The 18,809-nt window shown below is 34.6% G+C and overlaps 2 long non-coding RNA genes and 2 other non-coding genes across 4 annotated transcripts; 1 reads left to right on the plus strand and 3 right to left on the minus strand.

The window, feature by feature from the left end:
* Positions 1–459: 459 nt before the first annotated feature.
* Positions 460–557, minus strand: LOC147406286 (small nucleolar RNA Z103). Its single transcript, XR_015177159.1, has one exon. It is a non-coding gene; the product is annotated as a small nucleolar RNA Z103 (small nucleolar RNA).
* A 167-nt stretch (positions 558–724) lies between these two features.
* On the minus strand, positions 725–849 carry LOC147406287 (small nucleolar RNA SNORD14). The gene has a single exon (XR_015177157.1). It is a non-coding gene; the product is annotated as a small nucleolar RNA SNORD14 (small nucleolar RNA).
* Positions 850–10,115: 9,266 nt separating this feature from the next.
* LOC147406288 (uncharacterized) lies at positions 10,116–11,722 on the plus strand. The gene is made up of 4 exons (XR_015176385.1): positions 10,116–10,371; positions 10,466–10,673; positions 10,793–10,917; positions 10,994–11,722. It is a non-coding gene; the product is annotated as an uncharacterized LOC147406288 (long non-coding RNA).
* Positions 11,723–12,359: 637 nt separating this feature from the next.
* On the minus strand, positions 12,360–14,651 carry LOC147406289 (uncharacterized). Its single transcript, XR_015176384.1, has 4 exons — positions 13,430–14,651; positions 13,128–13,334; positions 12,884–13,008; positions 12,360–12,807 (listed from the first exon to the last, which is right to left on the minus strand). It is a non-coding gene; the product is annotated as an uncharacterized LOC147406289 (long non-coding RNA).
* Positions 14,652–18,809: the final 4,158 nt, after the last annotated feature.

Raw genomic sequence — 18,809 nt, forward strand, 5'->3', positions numbered from 1 at the left:
TTAGTCTTTATTCAATAGCTAGAGAGCTTCAATATTCTCTAAACGGAAGTTCACCAAGTAATTCATTATATTTTAGGTTCGCTTATTTTTTTTGGGGTATAGAATAAAAAAATGTCCAAAGGAGTTTTAGTTGACGATCTTGTGACACATTCTGTGTTATTGTTTTAACTCACTATAATAAAGCTAGACTGCCTAGTTGGACTCTTTAACTTTTTTCTCTAAATAAAATAATTATACTTAAAGATAAAAAATAAGTATAACATTAGAACTAGAAAAACAGAGTTCGTCACATTTCGATTAACATCATTCATCTATTGAGATGGCTATTCCAATGAAAAAATTCATAAATCACAACAATTGTTGGTATTGCAGTACAAATTAGTTTGCTTTTATACTCGTTAGAGAATTTTTTATTTATTTAAAAAAAAAATGTAAAATGTAAAATTAGATGATAGATGAATGGATCAGAGTCCTGGCTTGGTAATTTCTCAAAAGAGAAATAGGAAAGCACATTATAATCTGAGTCGATCATGTGGGGAAAGGATCATCACTTCCATTCCATCTATAATTGCTAAAGTATAATAATTTATTATTATTTTTTTTATATAAAAAAAAAAAAAACCATACAGCCCCAAGTTAATCTAAAACTGAATTTTCTTTATAAAAAAAAACAATCACATGTACAATAATAATTAAAAATAAAAAGGGTGGAGGGAAAGAAAAGAGTCTCAGACATCCAAGGAAGGATTAAAACAGCATAAGCTCTCAAGCCTGGCGAAGGCGAAAGCTCTTAGGCGGCCACTGCGAATGTTTCTGAGAAACAAGCCTTCTCTTTTGTCATCATCGATGAATATATATATATATATATATATTAAACCAAAAATAATCAACACAAACATGAAAGACGCCTAAAGCTCTAAACCCTGACTTTTGAGGATGAGATATGGAGACGGTGAGGGATGCGGGAAGTATTTATAAGAGAGCAGTAGGGTTTAGAAATTAGGGTTTCGTTAGTTTTTATACATGACTTCTAAATGAGAGAGCGCCGATACTCCAACACATTTATGCTTTTAAACTCGTCGAGTCAACTTGAAACGTCTACAGAGTCAACTCGGATATGCAACGAGTGAAATTAGGAACTCGACTGGGATTATAATACTTTTTTTATTGGTTAATTTTGACCAACGTGATTTTAAGGACGAGGGAGTACAATTTTTTTTTTTTATTTTTTTTTTTGCCCATTTAGACATGTCCCCCTACATATTTCTGAATATTAGAGATACTCACTATGTTTTGAAATTAATGGCACGCCTCCATTGATCTTAATCTCCTAAATAGACTAAGAAAAAAAGACTCAAATGCCCTTATCTTCAATCTCTAATCAAATATCTAGGTTTTCTTCTTATAATCAATTATTTTCAAATTCTCCAACTTAATATTTAATTCATCATTTTTTTACTTAGAACTAATCCTTTACATAAAACCTTAGATTTTTCTAACCAAAATCCCATTATTTTTAATTTATCAAAAAATAGTATTTATTTTTTCTTCCCAAAATCAAAACAGGTCATCTTTAAGCTCTTCAACTTCTAGGATAATTTTAATCTATTTAACATTATTTTAATCCATCATTTTTTATCTTACTTTCTTTGTAGAAAATTCTAGATTTTTCAATAAATTTTTTTATCATTTTATACTTCTTAAATTTATTTTTATATGCCTTGAGATTTGAAGTAGATAAATTCTTAAGATAGTTGATAAGGATTACAAAATTTATCTAATATAATTGAAGATAATTGATATTTAGAAAAAAAAAAAAAAAAAAATCTGGGTTCTCTATATTTTTATTAGAGATTGATGATGAGGGTGTTCAAGTCTTTTCCCCTTAGGCTATGTGAAAACTGAGGTCAAAAGATTCATGTCGTCATTTTTAAAATATAAGGGGTATCTCTAATATTTAACAAAACATAAGGGGTCCTGTCTAAATCACACAAAAAATTGGTTTTTGACCAAAATGATCTTTGATTATATTAAATTTAAATGTTAAAGTTAGGATATTTTTGAAATCCAATTATTGGTTTCCAACTACTTCTATTATTCCTTCTCTCATTAACTAGTAGAGATGACTGAGTTATACTAATGTTGTATTTTATTGAGTTCCCCGATCCTTACTTAGGGTCCTTGGGCTCACCTTACTTTGAAATGATAAAACTATGCTTCGTAACCAAATATAGATCCTAAGCCTTTACAGTCAAAGGAATTATGAAATTGTTAATAATAAATTATAAAATGATAATCATATTGTCCAATGATATTAGAACAACTTTAACACTCTCTAGATGTCAGATGGTGTTTATTATAAAGAGTCAAACGTAAAAATAAGGGTCCAACAAACTCTCTACTACTCGAAATTAAAGTAGCTAACACAAAAAATTTGAGACAAAATCTCACCACATGTATAAAAACATAAAAAGATATTTTATTTACTAACCTAGTAATATTTCAAATCTTACTAAGTGTTGCTGGCCCACATGAATTATCACATTAACAATCAGTCACAATCACGACCTTTTTGAGTTTGATCTCAGGTGTTGAAATGGATAGCTATCGAACTCCCAAAACTTAAAATTATAAATCTACTGTGAAAATTAATATTTTTTTTTCAAAATTCTTAGAATTTCGTTCTCTAAAAACCTATGGCATTAGATCATGTTATTGAATTTTAAAATTTGAGATCACAACTCTTATTAAGATTTGAGTCAATTTTCAACAAATGAAAGATTTGTTGAGCCTATTGGAACACCCAACAAATTTTTGACTAGCTAAAATAAAATTTATCAGATTTTGACAAAATATGCTCTTTATTATGAAGAGAATTGTTGGAGATGCTACGAGGATCCTATCTTCTTCAAACCTCAAGACCAAGATGGGACTTTTGAAGAAGTACAAATGCATTTCTTGGTAAATCAATCATTAAAAAACCTTTTAAACAAAATCTTTTATCCTCATCTTCAATCTTCCAAAGTATTTCTTCTTCAACATACAAACCTTCAAGACCGAGATACTAAATTTGGGAAAATAGAAAATAAAATTTTAGGTAGAAAAATCAAAGGTTTTTCACAAGAAATTGAGATGAGGATGAGTAGGCTAAAAGTAATTTTCCACATAATTTGAAGAATTTAAAGAATATATATATAGGGTCCCGTTTAGCTCCAAACATTTTGGCCAACATTTTAGCCAACCATTTTTGTCCTACATGGGTTAGAAGTTTTGGAATTGGCTGATTTTTGGTGAGGATGGTAAGGATGATCTCTACGGTGAGGAGATCATCCTCACCAAAAATCAGCCCATTTCAAAACTTCTAGCCCCATGTTTACAAGTTGAAAAATCGTAGACCGTCCATTTTTTGTAAACCATTTTTGATGGGGTTAGAAGTTTTGGAATGGGCTGATTTTTGGTGATGATGATCCCCTCACCGTAGAGATCATCCTAACCAAAAATCAGCCCATTTCAAAACTTCTAACCCATGTTTTGAAAAATATTTTGCCAAAATGTTTGGTGCTGAACATTTCCTATATATATACATATGTAGGAGAAAATTCGAGCTTTTATGACATTTTATTTTATACAAAACAAAGTCAAGGGGACATGTCTAAATCACATTTTTATTTGTATTTTGATAGAAAAATTGATTGTCTAGACATCATTAATTACACTGATTTTGGAAATTCTGGGTTGTGAGTAGTTTTCTTTCAAATTAAGATGGTGCATCTCGAATATTATTCTCATTGGAGGATAGTAACCACTCAACCTATGATATGTTATTTGCTAAAAGCCATAAACAAAATGTTAGTATTTAGATAATATAATTACGTTAAATTAATTCAATCATGCCAAGTTTGGTTAATGGGGTCTCTCACATAGGGTGTGTTCATGGGAATGACTTGGGTGTTGGATTTATTTCAAGTACACTTCTAATGCTCAAAGAACTTTGATCAAAGAGAAAATTCGATGAAGATCTTATTGTGAATCTCGAGGAGCATTATAGATTTTCACATTCACAAATAACTTCTTGAGCATATAAGCCAGTACGAGGCATCTATTGTATCGTTTGGAGCACAAAGTTATAGTCTTTCTTAGTGAGCACAAAGTTCAAATTTTATTCAACTGGAATTATTGGTTATTTATTTTCCTAATGACAGGGTCCATACAATTTGTGAAATAAACAGTTATCCAAGCATAACTTTTTCTTTAAATTAATAGTATCGATCATATTTTTATCAATCTTATGATTCCCTTTATTCAATTTTTTATTATTATATGTGAACATCAAACTCCTTAATCCATAAAAGTATAATGTTGCTTTTGAGATCAATCCTCTCATCTTCATCAATCACACATCTTGTAGATGTCATAAACAAGTGGGTTTCTTTTAACAACATCACGAGAGGCTTGAGGGACACAATTCTGTGGTACCATACAATTTCTAAAAATATGTGTGATTTATCAATTTGGAGTGATGGCACATTGGTCCATCATCCTAAAGTGTAGCCCCCATTGATCTATATGATGAGATGGTCAAGATCACACCTCAAGAAGGGGAGGTCTTGAGTTCGAATGCCACCTAAGGATGACCATCAGGATTTATCCCCAGAAATTACAAGGTGCGTGTGGGGGAGGGAATTGCACATAGCCCAAAAGATCGCTTAGATGCTCTACAAGAGGTCTAGATAATTTGGTTCAAGCTACATACTATAATAATGAGATGCAGGCCCCACTGGCCTCTCCATCAACTTCACATATGGCCCATGGGCCAATTTTCTTAATCAAACGAATCATATGGGCTTTTGGGCCCATGAATCATCCACATAATCACCACTTTGAGCCCCAAGACCCATGGGAAGTTGCCAAGTTGGGAATCTCACGTGGAGTCTGACTTTGAAGCGGGTATATATATATTACCCTAGGTTTTACCAACCGTGTTTTGTTTTACATGGATTAGAAGTTTTGGAATAAGCTGATTTTTGGTAAGGATGATCTGTAGTTGAGTTACCCCTTTTAAGTCGATGTATCACAACTTGAAAATGGGATGATGCTGAAGTAGCATTGTGGGTGACATTTCTAACGTGAAAGTGTGTAGGAACCATAACTGTTTTTCATCGAGATCGAATAACATTGTGGGAGACATTTCTGGCATAGAAATGGTTCAAACTCGATGAAAAATCATTTATGATTCCTGCATGCTTCCGTGTCAGAAATGCCTTCCCCACCCCAGCCAATATTACTCAAGCACGACTCTATTTATTAATAATGAATGAAATTAGCTATGATTATGTGCAATTTTCATTAGTTATTATGTTTGACTATCCCTAGTGAAGTACCTTGCTATTATTAGTCTAATTAAAAAGTTAGTGAAATCTCTAAACCCTAAAATTAATATGTAAAATTATATTTCCAAAGCGTGGTGCTTTAACATTATGAAGTGTCAAGCTCAATACTTACAACTATGAAGTGTAGAGCTCAACTCTTGGAAGTGTCGATCTCAACGGCTTGAACAAAGGAATAAGAAAAAATGAAATTCATAGTTAAAGCATCAAGCTCAATACTCCATATTATTCATTTATTTATTTGTTCAAGAGTCAAGCTAGACACTTCAACTTCAAAGTATTGATTTTTGTTGTGTATGTGAAGCTTACTTAGTAATTTAATCAAACACCTATTGGGTATCTAACCAAACACCTTATATGCCATTTGATAATGGCAATGAAAGATAACTCAATCAATAGTACTAAATACAAAGAAGATAAACAACTATATAAGGAAAGAGTAATAACATAATACTTATAATATGAGATCTTACGCGATTCACCTGAATGTTACGTCCATGGAGGTATGATCGTTGAAGCTTGATTTCACTATGAAGAAAATGTGGCAAATCGATACAAGAAAATACTTTTCTCACTTAGTTTTACCTTCTTCTAAATCTCAATCTTTTCAAACCTCTCAACTTCTCCTCTCTTAAGTTTCTTTCTTTCTCCACTCTCTTCTCTCTAGAAAAAATTTAAACTTTTTACAAAAAAAAAAAAAAAACAAAAAAACAAAATCCCTCTTAAAAGCACCACATAAGTAGGTCACTTACATAAGTACAAGCCCAATCTAAATTATCTTTAACCGACCCAAAAACACACACACACACTTAGATTGGGCCTAATTTATTTTGAACCATAACTTTAACAATTTTGACATTTCTCATTTCAAAGATTGGAGCTTGTCATTGGATAGATCTTCATGAAATGCCTGAAACACGTGGATAGCAGCAACAAAATGGACTCACACACACCTATGAAAAGTGAAGATCAAATCTTGAAAATTATGTGTATGTCTTACTCCATTTGTCATAAATCATTGGAATAGATTGAAAGCGACGTTTAATTCTTTAAAATTATGAATATGTCATTCTCCTTTTGTCATTTGTCATCAAATAATATTGGAATGGATCACAGTTTGTTGTTGAAAAACCCAAGTTCATAAAGGAGGCAAGAAAATGTATTTAGGGTATTTAAAGCTTTTGGTAATGTGAGAAAACATTTAGAAAATTTTGCGAATTGGATTATTTATTTATTTATTAGTAAGCATGTTTTTAATGAATTTCACTAACTTGATGCTAGTCGGATTTGAACCCAAGTTGTTATTATCATCATCCAAAAACTTTATTAATTAAGCTAGTTGGCACTCGATACTAATTGAATTATTGTTAGTACCAAAAAGTTATGGGATATTTAGAAAGAAGCCCCATATCAAGGTACATAATTTATTTTATTTTTTATTAATCTTAATTTCTATGATTCCTTTTATTCATGATGTCGTGGAACAAACAATTTATTCTTAGTGAGCCCCAAAATGACAAAATCCTTAATCATATATTATATTATATATGGGGGGTGTCAAGGGCCAACTTTTTTTAGCAAACTTTTTGGCAAACATTTTTCAAAACATGGGTTAGAGGTTTTGGAATGGGCTGATTTTTGTGAGGATGATCTCTACGGTGAGGAGATCATCATCACCAAAAATCAGCACATTCAAAAACTTCTAACCCCATCAAAAACAGTTTACAAAAAATGGACGGTCCACGATTTTTCAGCTGGTAAACATGGGTTAGAAGTTTTGGAATGGGCTGATTTTTGGTGAGGATGATCTACTCACCATAGAGAACATCCTCACCAAAAATCAGCCCATTCCAAAACCTCTAACCCATGTTTTGAAAAATGTTTTGCCAAAAAGTTTGCTAAAAAGTTTGCCCTTGAACGCTACCCTATATATATAATATATATATAATATATATATATATAATATATACATAGGTGAATTTGAAGTCCCCCCCCCCCCCCGAGGGGGCTAGGGGGGGGTAACGTTCCTTACGAGCTACTAAGCTCTAAGTTAGGAAACTGTCCTTAGCTATGAGTTATGTCTCGAGTTCGTAATCTAGCTAGTAGCTAAAGTGAGAGTTGCTCTTTCTATCTAGTACTTGAGTTATAAGCTCTTTCTTAACTAGTACTTGAGTAAGAAGCTCTTTCTTAACTAGCTAGAGTAAGAAGCATGTCTTTTGATGGGGCCCCTAAGGCAACTTCAGGTCTAGTGCTTCTAAGTCTAGTGTTTGCCAGCTGCTTTCCCTTTTCTGTCTAGTGACTAGCTCTATATATATATATATATCGTATATCGGGAAATGTTCAACACCCTAAGCTTTACCTTACACTTTAACAAACGTGTTTTGTCCTACATGGATTAGAAATTTTAGAATGGGTTGATTTTTGGTGAGGATGATCTCTATGATTAGAGGATTATCCTCACCAAAAATCAGCCCATTTCGAAATTTTTAGCCCCATGTTTACAAGTTGAAAAATCATGGACTGTCCATTTTTTGTAAACCATTTTTGATGGGGTTAAAAGTTTTGGAATGAGCTGATTTTTGGTGAGGATGATCTCCTCACTATAGAGATCACCCTCACCAAAAACCAGCCCATTCCAAAACTTCTAACCCATGTAGGACAAAATACATTTGTTAAAGTGTAGGGTAAAGCTTGGGGTGGGGAACGGGACCCATATATATATATAGGGAAATGTTCAGCACCCTAAGTTTTACCACACACTTTAACAAACGTTTTTTGTCCTACATGGGTTAGAAGTTTTGGAATGAGCTGATTTTTGGTGAGGATGATCTCTATGATTAGAAGATCATCCTCCCCAAAAATCAGCCCATTCGAAATGTTTAGCCCCATGTTTACACGTTGAAAAATCGTGGACCGTCCATTTTTTGTAAATCAATTTTGATGGGGTTAGAAGTTTTGGAATGAGCTGATTTTTGGTGAGGATGATCTCCTAACCATAGAGATCATCCTCACCAAAAATCAGCTCATTCCGAAACTTCTAACCCATGTAAGACAAAACGCGTTTGTTAAAGTGTGTGGTAAAACTAAGGGTGGCGAACGGGACCCATATATATATAGGGAAATGTTCAGCACCCTAAGTTTTACCACACACTTTAACAAACGTTTTTTGTCCTACATGGGTTAGAAGTTTTGGAATGAGCTCATTTTTGGTGAGGATGATCTCTATGATTAGAAGATCATCCTCCCCAAAAATCAGCCCATTCCGAAATGTTTAGCCCCATGTTTACACGTTGAAAAATCGTGGACCGTCCATTTTTTGTAAATCAATTTTGATGGGGTTAGAAGTTTTGGAATGAGCTGATTTTTGGTGAGGATGATCTCCTCACCATAGAGATCATCCTCACCAAAAATCAGCTCATTCCGAAACTTCTAACCCATGTAAGACAAAACGCGTTTGTTAAAGTGTGTGGTAAAACTTAGGGTGCCGAACGGGACCCATATATATATATATATATATGGGAGGCATTCGGCGCAAAACATTTTGACAAACATTTTGGCAAACATTTTTAAGCCGTCAGATTTAACGCAAATGAACGGATCAGATTCAATCTCCTCGATTTTACGTATAACTTATCCGTTTTCAATTAATTACAGCGCCATCCTTATAATTTTGATTATTTAGTGTTACCTCCCTCTCTCATTAAACAAAAAAAAAAAACAGAGAGTGAGACTCTCTCCCTCTCTCTCGAATGAACTCTCTCCCTCTCTCTCTCTTTCAAACCCTCTCGTTCTCGATAGAACTCGACAGAGAGTGAGACTCTCATTCTCTCTCTCGAATGAACTCTCTCTCTCTCAAACCCTCTCGCTCTCGACAGATTACGATAGAACTTCCTCTTCGTCTAATCTGCGTCTTCTTCTTCGTTTCACTCTTCGATCTGCCATCGAAACGAACTCGTCTCGTTTCGTCTCAAACAGATCTGAGTCATCGTCTTCTTCGTCTTCTGCCCTCTGCGTTTGAAGACACCGGATTCAGCTCCTCTTCTAAACTCTACACATCTGAAAACCAGATCTGAGTTCGAGTTCGTCTTAAGAGATGAGTATTTTTTAATCATTTTGAGTTTCTCTTGTTGTTTTATTCTCATTATCTCTCTAGGTATTTTCTGAAAATTTAATGGGTTTTTTTTTTTTTTTTAGAAGATTTGAACATATGGGTCTTAGTTCTGTAAAATTAATGGACTTTTTTTTTATTTTCTCTCCCTTCTGATAGATAGTACCCCCTCTTTTTATGTAATTATTATTTAGAGATGAGTATTTTTTAATCTTTGTTAGTTTCTTTTTTGTTGTTTTAATCTCATTATCTCTCTGTAGATATTTTCAAAAAATCTGATGGTTTTTTTTCTCTAGAGAAGATTTGAACATATGGGTTAGTTCTGTGAAATTTGCTCTCATTTAGTATATAAAACAAAAAAAAAATTGGTTGTTTTTAGTCCATAATCTTAGAAGAAACTGTTTTAATCTCATTGTCTCTCTGTACATATTTTCAGAACATTCGATGGGTTTTTTTCTGTAACAAACAAACAATAAAAACCTAACAAATAGACCCAAAAACAGAACTAAAGTTCGAATTTTTATACCAACAAGCACCATAAGAGAGAGAGAGAGAATGTTTAAGGCCAACTTTTTAGCTTTCAAATAGAAGCAATAATATTTGGAATGCGTACTCATGAATTTTTGTATGTTAACCAACTTTGAAGGAATAAATTTTTATCACTTTATTAGCTATTTGATACAGAAATGTTTTTTCAAGGATCTAAATACAGAGAAAGGCTTCTTGCGATAAATTTCCACAAGTTCTATTGTTTCCTGAGGGTACTACAACTAATGGGGGGGTCCTTATCTCATTTCAACTTGGTGCATTCATTCCTGGTTACCCTATCCAACCAGTGGTTGTCCACTATCCCCATGTACACTTTGACCAATCATGGTAGGACTTCTATAGTATGTAAACGATTCTGTCAATGGTGTCTCAAATAGTATCTCACAGGTCTTGTGTCTTTTGACATTCTCTTTTTTTTTAGGGGAGATGTTTCTTTGCGGCAATGCTCATGTTCAGAATGTTCACCCAAGGCGTTGATTTTACCAAACGAATTCAGTATCCTTATGAAAGTCCTCCACTGAATGGTTTTGGAAAGGCATTTTTTGATGTGATGTTATATACGGCAGCCGCCAAGGGTGTGACTCATTAGCATTGTTGAAAGCGCATGACCACTGTCCACGCCATCACTGGTTAGTTTCATTGTATAAGTGTTTATTAGGTTGTTGTTTCTATAAATTTGGACTATTACATTAATTTGCCTATTTTGATATCAGGTTGCTTTCTCATGAATTTTATATGGCTTTTGCAGATTACAATGACTTGATGGTGTTCATTGAGTAAATGTTAAGTGATAAGGGGTACATTCTTTTTTGTATAATTGGCTATCACTACAAATTAAATTCCACGCAAATGGGTATGACAATGATCCAATTGGTGAGTATTAGTTTCTTAATTTCTACTAAGTATTAGTTTCTGTTGAAAATAAATTATCTGTGTCTCAACTTTGCAGAAGGATCAACAAGATAGATGAGTTGGAAAAGTTGGTGACCCTTACCATACCTAAGGATCTTTCAAGTGACGTAGCCAACGCACACAACTTCATATTGGGACTACCACAAGGCTACGATACTTCGGTTGGGGAGAGGGGGGTGCAATTGTCGGGTGAGCAGAAGCAACGTTAGGGTGCAACTAATCAGTCCTGTAGGGATTATTGGTGACACTAATAAGTAATGGCAATGTTAGGGTGATGAAAGTGGGGCATCTAAGTATTAAAACATGTTATCTTGTGGTAAAACTCCAAGCAAATCGACTTGGATGGATCAGTTTAAGATTGAAGTTGAATAGGAGTACTTAGGATGTGGAAGCCTCAGATATTAAAAAGATGTGGAAACTTGAAGAGTCTCAGTGAGGATCACTTCACTCTTTATGGTCTTTTACCAAGCTTTCTGCTTAAAGCGAAATTAAAGAGCACCAATTTGATGCCACAGACCATTGGGCTTACTGAGTTAGCTGAACTATTGGCTAGAGAAGGAACTTCAAGGTGTTTTTTTTTTTTTTTTTTTTGGGTATTTAAAGGATCCCATATCATGTTATTCATTGTGAAATAAATCTTAACCATCTTTGCTTTCTTTCAATAATTTTTTTTCTTTTTTTCTAAAGAGAGAAACATGGGTGTGGAAGACTTTGATTTGTAAAGTATGAAGCAGCTGTTTGGGTTGTAACATAGTTGAATTTATTACGAGACTCAATTCTTTTCACAAATAATTCTCCTTGTACTAGCCAAACATATTGACCTATGCATTAGGATCCAAACATGTTGACCTATGCATTAGGATCCAAACAAATCAACAGCATCCTTGAAGTAATTTCAACAATGAACAACATGCATGCACTTGACATACATTGGGTGGAACCTAACATTCAATTAGCTCGACGTAGGAGATTTTAACCTACCTAACCGATGATTGATGTTATCCAATTTATTCACTTATTGCAGACTACCCTTTTTGTCTTTGGAGACATGAGTTACTGGTTAGTAATTAGTAGGTGAAGGCAGGTTTGAAACCCAAGGTTGTGGTATCAACAATCACATATCTTAACAAACTTGGCAAGCTCACACCTTATTTCAGACCACCTTACTAGTGTGTAGACTACCTAAGAGAAAAGCATCATATTGGTAGGTTAAAATCATCCAATCATGTCAATTTTGGTACATCAGAAACCTTAGGAAGTAACTACCAAATGGTAGTTTCACCATTGCATGTGAGCCATGGCTGTTCCACTAAAAGAGGCCATCATAGATTCATGCTTTGGTTTATATAAAATATCAAACTACTAGACTTAGTAACAGATGATTATTGATTTTGTACTCAAGATTCAACAAAAGCTCAAGGAACATTCACTTAACTGATAAGAAGCAATCCAAGTAACAATATCCTCTACACTTCAAGCAAATGAAACAAAACAAAAAAGTTGAATGGAGCAAGCTAAAAATATAGCACCGTAAAACTTTCACAACTTCTATAGTAACAGTTCTTATGTGCCATGATGTTTCCACCAATAGGCTTGATTTGGGGCCCAGCAAATATGGAAGAACCATCCACCTGTGCAACAACTTGGTTGGTAATCACTACACACTACAGCCACACCAAACTACGTTGCTTCTGTCCACTCGACAATTGCACCCCCCTCTCTCGAACCGAAGTATCGTAGCCTTGTGGTAGTCCCAATCTGAAGGTGTGTGCGTTGGCTACGTCACTTGAAAGATCCTTAGGTATGGTAAGGTTCACCAACTTTTCCAACTCATCTATCTTGTTGATCCTTCTGCAAAGTTGAGACACAGATAATTTATTTTCAACAGAAACTAATACTTAGTAGAAATTAAGAAACTAATACTCACCAATTGGATCATTGTCATACCCATTTGCGTGGAATTTAATTTGTAGTGATAGCCAATTATACAAAAAAGAATGTACCCCTTATCACTTAACATTTACTCAATGAACACCATCAAGTCATTGTAATCTGCAAAAGCCATATAAAATTCATGAGAAAGCAACCTGATATCAAAATAGGCAAATTAATGTAATAGTCCAAATTTATAGAAACAACAACCTAATAAACACTTATACAATGAAACTAACCAGTGATGGCGTGGACAGTGGTCATGAGGCTTTCAACAATGCTAATGAGTCACACCCTTGGCGGCTGCCGTATATAACATCACATCAAAAAATGCCTTTCCAAAACCATTCAGTAGAGGACTTTCATAAGGATACTGAATTCGTTTGGTAAAATCAACGCCTTGGGTGAACATTCTGAACATGAGCATTGGCAAAGAAACATCTCCCCTAAAAAAAAAGAGAAATGTCAAAAGACACAAGACCTGTGAGATACTATTTGAGACACCATTGACAGAATCGTTTACATACTATAGAAGTCCTACCATGATTGGTCAAAGTGTACATGGGGATAGTGGACAACCACTGGTTGGATAGGGTAACCAGGAATGAATGCACCAAGTTGAAATGAGATAAGGACCCCCCCATTAGTTGTAGTACCCTCAGGAAACAATAGAACTTGTGGAAATTTATCGCAAGAAGCCTTTCTCTGTATTTAGATCCTTGAAAAAACATTTCTGTATCAAATAGCTAATAAAGTGATAAAAATTTATTCCTTCAAAGTTTGGTTAACATACAAAAATTCATGAGTACGCATTCCAAATATTATTGCTTCTATTTGAAAGCTAAAAAGTTGGCCTTAAACATTTCTCTCTCTCTCTCTCTTATGGTGCTTGTTGGTATAAAAATTCGAACTTTAGTTCTGTTTTTGGGTCTAATTTGTTAGGTTTTTATTGTTTGTTTGTTACAGAAAAAAACCCATCGAATGTTCTGAAAATATGTACAGAGAGACAATGAGATTAAAACAGTTTCTTCTAAGATTATGGACTAAAAACAACCAATTTTTTTTTCTGTTTTATATACTAAATGAGAGCAAATTTCACAGAACTAACCCATATGTTCAAATCTTCTCTAGAGAAAAAAAACCATCAGATTTTTTGAAAATATCTACAGAGAGATAATGAGATTAAAACAACAAAAGAAACTAACAAAGATTAAAAAATACCCATCTCTAAATAATAATTACATAAAAAGAGGGTACTATCTATCAGAAGGGAGAGAAAATAAAAAAAAAGTCCATTAATTTTACAGAACTAAGACCCATATGTTCAAATCTTCTAAAAAAAAAAAAAACTCATTAAATTTTCAGAAAATACCTAGAGAGATAATGAGAATAAAACAACAAAAGAAACTCAAAATGATTAAAAAATACTCATCTCTTAAGACGAACTCGAACTCAGATCTGGTTTTCAGATGTGTAGAGTTTAGAAGAGGAGCTGAATCCGGTGTCTTCGAACGCAGAGGGCAGAAGACGAGGGCAGAAGACGAAGAAGACGATGACTCAGATCTGTTTGAGACGAAACGAGACGAGTTCGTTTCGATGGCAGATCGAAGAGTGAAACGAAGAAGAAGACGCAGATCAGACGAAGAGGAAGTTCTATCGTAATCTGTCGAGAGCGAGAGGGTTTGAGAGAGAGAGAGTTCATTCGAGAGAAAGAATGAGAGTCTCACTCTCTGTCGAGTTCTATCGAGAACGAGAGGGTTTGAGAGAGAGAGAGGGAGAGAGTTCATTCGAGAGAGAGGGAGAGTCTCACTCTCTGTTTTTTTTTGTTTAATGAGAGAGGGAGGTAACACTAAATAATCAAAATTATAAGGATGGCGCTGTAATTAATTGAAAACGGATAAGTTATACGTAAAATTGAGGAGATTGAATCTGATCCGTTCATTTGCGTTAAATCTGACGGCTTAAAAATGTTTGCCAAAATGTTTGTCAAAATGTTTTGCGCCGAACGACTCCCTATATATATATGGTCCCGTTCAGCGCCCTAAGCTTTACCACACACTTTAACAAACGCATTTTGTCCTACATGGGTTAGAAGTTTCGGAACGGGCTGATTTTTGGTGAGGATGATCTCTATGGTGAGGAGATCATCCTCACCAAAAATCAGCTCATTCCAAAACTTCTAACCCCATCAAAAATGATTTACAAAAAATGGACGGTCCACGACTTTTGAACCTATAAACATGGGGCTAAACATTTCGGAATGGGCTGATTTTTGGGGAGGATGATCTTCTAATCATAGAGATCATCCTCACAAAAAATCAGCTCATTCCAATACTTCTAACCCATGTAGGACAAAAAACGTTTGTTAAAGTGTGTGGTAAAACTTAGGGTGCTGAACATTTCCCTATATATATATATATATATAGGGTCCCTTTCAGCAACAAACATTTTGACAAACATTTTGGCAAAACATTTTTCAAAACATGGGTTAGAGGTTTTGGAATGGGCTGATTTTTGGTGAGGATGATCTCTACGGTGAGGAGATCATCCTCATAAAAAATCAGCCCATTCCAAAACTTTTAGCCCCATGTTAACAGGTTGAAAAATCGTGGACCGTCCATTTTTTGTAAACCATTTTTGATGGGTTAGAAGTTTTGGAATGGGCTGATTTTTGGTGATGATGATCTATTCCCTGTAGAGATCATCCTCACCAAAAATCAGCCCATTCCAAAACCTGTAACCCATATTTTCAAAAATGTTTTGCCAAAATGTTTGTCAAAATGTTTGTTGCTGAACATTTCCCATATATATAAGTTATAGGGTCCCGTTCAGCACCCTAAGTTTTACCACACACTTTAACAAACGTGTTTTGTCTACCATAGAGATCATCCTCACCAAAAATCAGCTCATTCCAAAACTTCTAACCCCATCAAAAATGGTTTACAAAAAATGAACGGTCCATGATTTTTCAACGTGTAAACATGGGGCTAAACGTTTTGGAATGGGCTGATTTTTGGGGAGGATGATCTTCTAATCATAGAGATCATCCTCACCAAAAATCAGCCCATTCCAAAACTTCTAATCCATGTAGGACAAAAAACGTTTGTTAAAGTGTGTGGTAAAACTTAGGGTGCTGAACATTTCCCATATATAAGTATGGGGGGCGTTCAAGGGCCAACTTTTTAGCAAACTTTTTGGCAAAACATTTTTCAAAAGATGGGTTAGAGGTTTTGGAATGGGTGATTTTTGGTGAGGATGATCTCTACGGTGAGGAGATCATCATCACCAAAAATCAGCCCATTCCAAAACTTCTAACCCCATCAAAACAGTTTATAAAAAATGGACGGTCCACGAGTTTTCAACTTGTAAACATGAGTTAGAAGTTTTGGAATGGGCTGATTTTTGGTGAGGATGATCTCCTCACCGTAGAGATCATCCTCACCAAAAATCAGCCCATTCCAAAACCTCTAACCCATCTTTTGAAAAATGTTTTGCCAAAAAGTTTGCTAAAAAGTTGGCCTTGAACGCTACCCATATATAGTCTCCTTTTGGGAGGTCAATGCTTTCACCTAATTAGAATAATTAACTTATTGAGTATTTAGTGACATATTTAAAATATTTAATGATTTTATCCTTTTATTTTGTCAATTTAGATTTTTGGTATTTTTTATGAGAGTTGTTATTGTCACACCAACTTTTACTAACGCCCCACCAATTCCTATGTAAATCACCAAAGAATTGCATACAGTTGGTATGGCATTAGTAAAAGTTGGCATGGCAATAATAACTCTCTTTTTTATTCTTAGCATAAATCATGCCTAATGCTTATGGGCCAATTGTCATTGTAGACACCCTAATTTGAACGGCCTCCTCACTTGAAAGGAATTCAAAAAATAATAGTTTTCTAGCAAAACTCGTCAACTGGCCTAAAAAGCTCAAATCTTCGAAATTCGACTTTTCGATCAAACCTAAAGGTCCTAAGACCCCCTAAGGGTCTCATGGACCCACAATAAGGCCCCACAAGCCCCTCACCTCCTCAATCTCTCACCACTCTAATTCTAAATTCAAAAACATCTTAAGCCCACCTAAGGCCCACCGATCTTCAAACAAGCATTTTAGCCTCATCACTAGCCAATGCCTTAACCTACCCTAACTTTAATCCCATACAATCCAACCCCAATCCAAACCCTAGACTCAAGCCATTCCTAAGACTCAAACACTTATCAAGACAAAAAGCTTAACCTAATCAATCCTAAAGCCCATACCCTTACCCATATCCATGCCCATGATCAATACCAATCAAAATCCATGCAACCCTTGATCATCAAGGGGGACACTTGTCACCACCACTATTCACCTCCTAAATTCTTCTAACCAACTCTATCATCATTCTCAAAAAATAAACTAATTCACACCTCAACTCACATCTATGTCATAACCTACTCCTATCATTCCATATAAAAAAAAGTCAACTTACACCCATTCTCCTTAATCAATTCACCTAATACACACACCCACACCTTTGGGACACTTGTCACCACATCTTCCACCCTCCCAAAACCTAACCACTTAATCCCTTACACAACTCATTTTCTTAACCAAACATCATATTCCTTAACTCCTTCCTAACACTCAATCCATAGGGGTTGAAGAATCCAACTCATTTGGGTCAATAATGACCCATTCCCATCACGTTACACAAATACCCCTCAAACTTCCAAATAACACCCTTCTTATACCTATACCACATGTCATTACATTCTAACCCTTCCCCTTTGATATGTCTAACCCTAAAAGCAATCCAAAAATCATATAAATACCCATTCTCAACTCTCTCAATGACTCATGCTATCAAATTTTAAAAGATTCAAAATTCTTAGCTCTTTTCAACTCAATTCTCCTTTTTTCTCATTACATCCTCTCCTCTAAAAGAAATTCATATAACTCTACTAAGGATTTAAAAAGAAAAGAAAAAAAAAAGTAGAAAGAAAGGCCCAAGCAGGTTGGACATAGTGTTGCACCCTCTTTCCCTTTCACTCTTCTTATTTTATTTTTAGAAAGCCCCTAAGTTGTAGTATTCCCTCTTCCCTACCTCCGATTGATCGAACTTTGATTTGATCGAAAGTATAGGGGTTGTAACCGTTTTAAAAAAGAAAACATATTATATTTTAAGGCAATTGATAAATTGACTCTTCTCAACCCATGAGAATAGGCCCATAGCCATTAGTCGACACTTTCTCAAAATTATGTTCTTAAGGCATGGTATTGAAGATAATCATCTCCATCAATAAGATGATCATTATGATCAAAGCAAATAGCAAATCCCTTTTTAGGGGACAAGTTGTCGATCATTCAACTTTTTTCTTTATTTATTTATTTCGTTTTATCCCAAAACAATCAAACCTTTCGAGGTTACCATCATTTGATGGAGAGAGAGGGGTGCTGAAAACATCCTCAATTCATTTTTTGATGTTTGAGAGTCGCCACCTAGTTTTACGTTCTAGGAATCGAATCATGACTCTAAACAAATAAATAACACTAATCTACGAAAAAGAAACTATGAGTCCAAGGATTTCATTATGGGATTGCAAGGTGTTAAGCACCAATCCTGTCTGGGGAATGTCGGTCTCTACTTTTCCTGAAAATTACATTGATAAAAAAAATAACCTAAATAATAAGATAAATAAAAAAAAGGTTTACTAGGGTGATTGTGATGATTGATTTCCTCAGTACTGGCGGAGTGTGTTCCTCGTATGAGTATTCCTACTTTTGTCTCTGTCACTAGATTAGCTTCCGATCTTCGAGATGAGGTATTCTCTTCTTACATCTAAGTATTTATTGGATATTCTGGGTGTTTTGAGAGTTTTTAGATTTTTTTTTTTTGAGGATTTTTTGGTGTTTTTGAGTAAAAAATAAGGTTT

This window comes from Akebia trifoliata, chromosome 3 (assembly GCF_017979445.1).
Source record: "Akebia trifoliata isolate Shusen 1 chromosome 3, ASM1797944v1, whole genome shotgun sequence".
NCBI lineage: Eukaryota > Viridiplantae > Streptophyta > Magnoliopsida > Ranunculales > Lardizabalaceae > Akebia > Akebia trifoliata.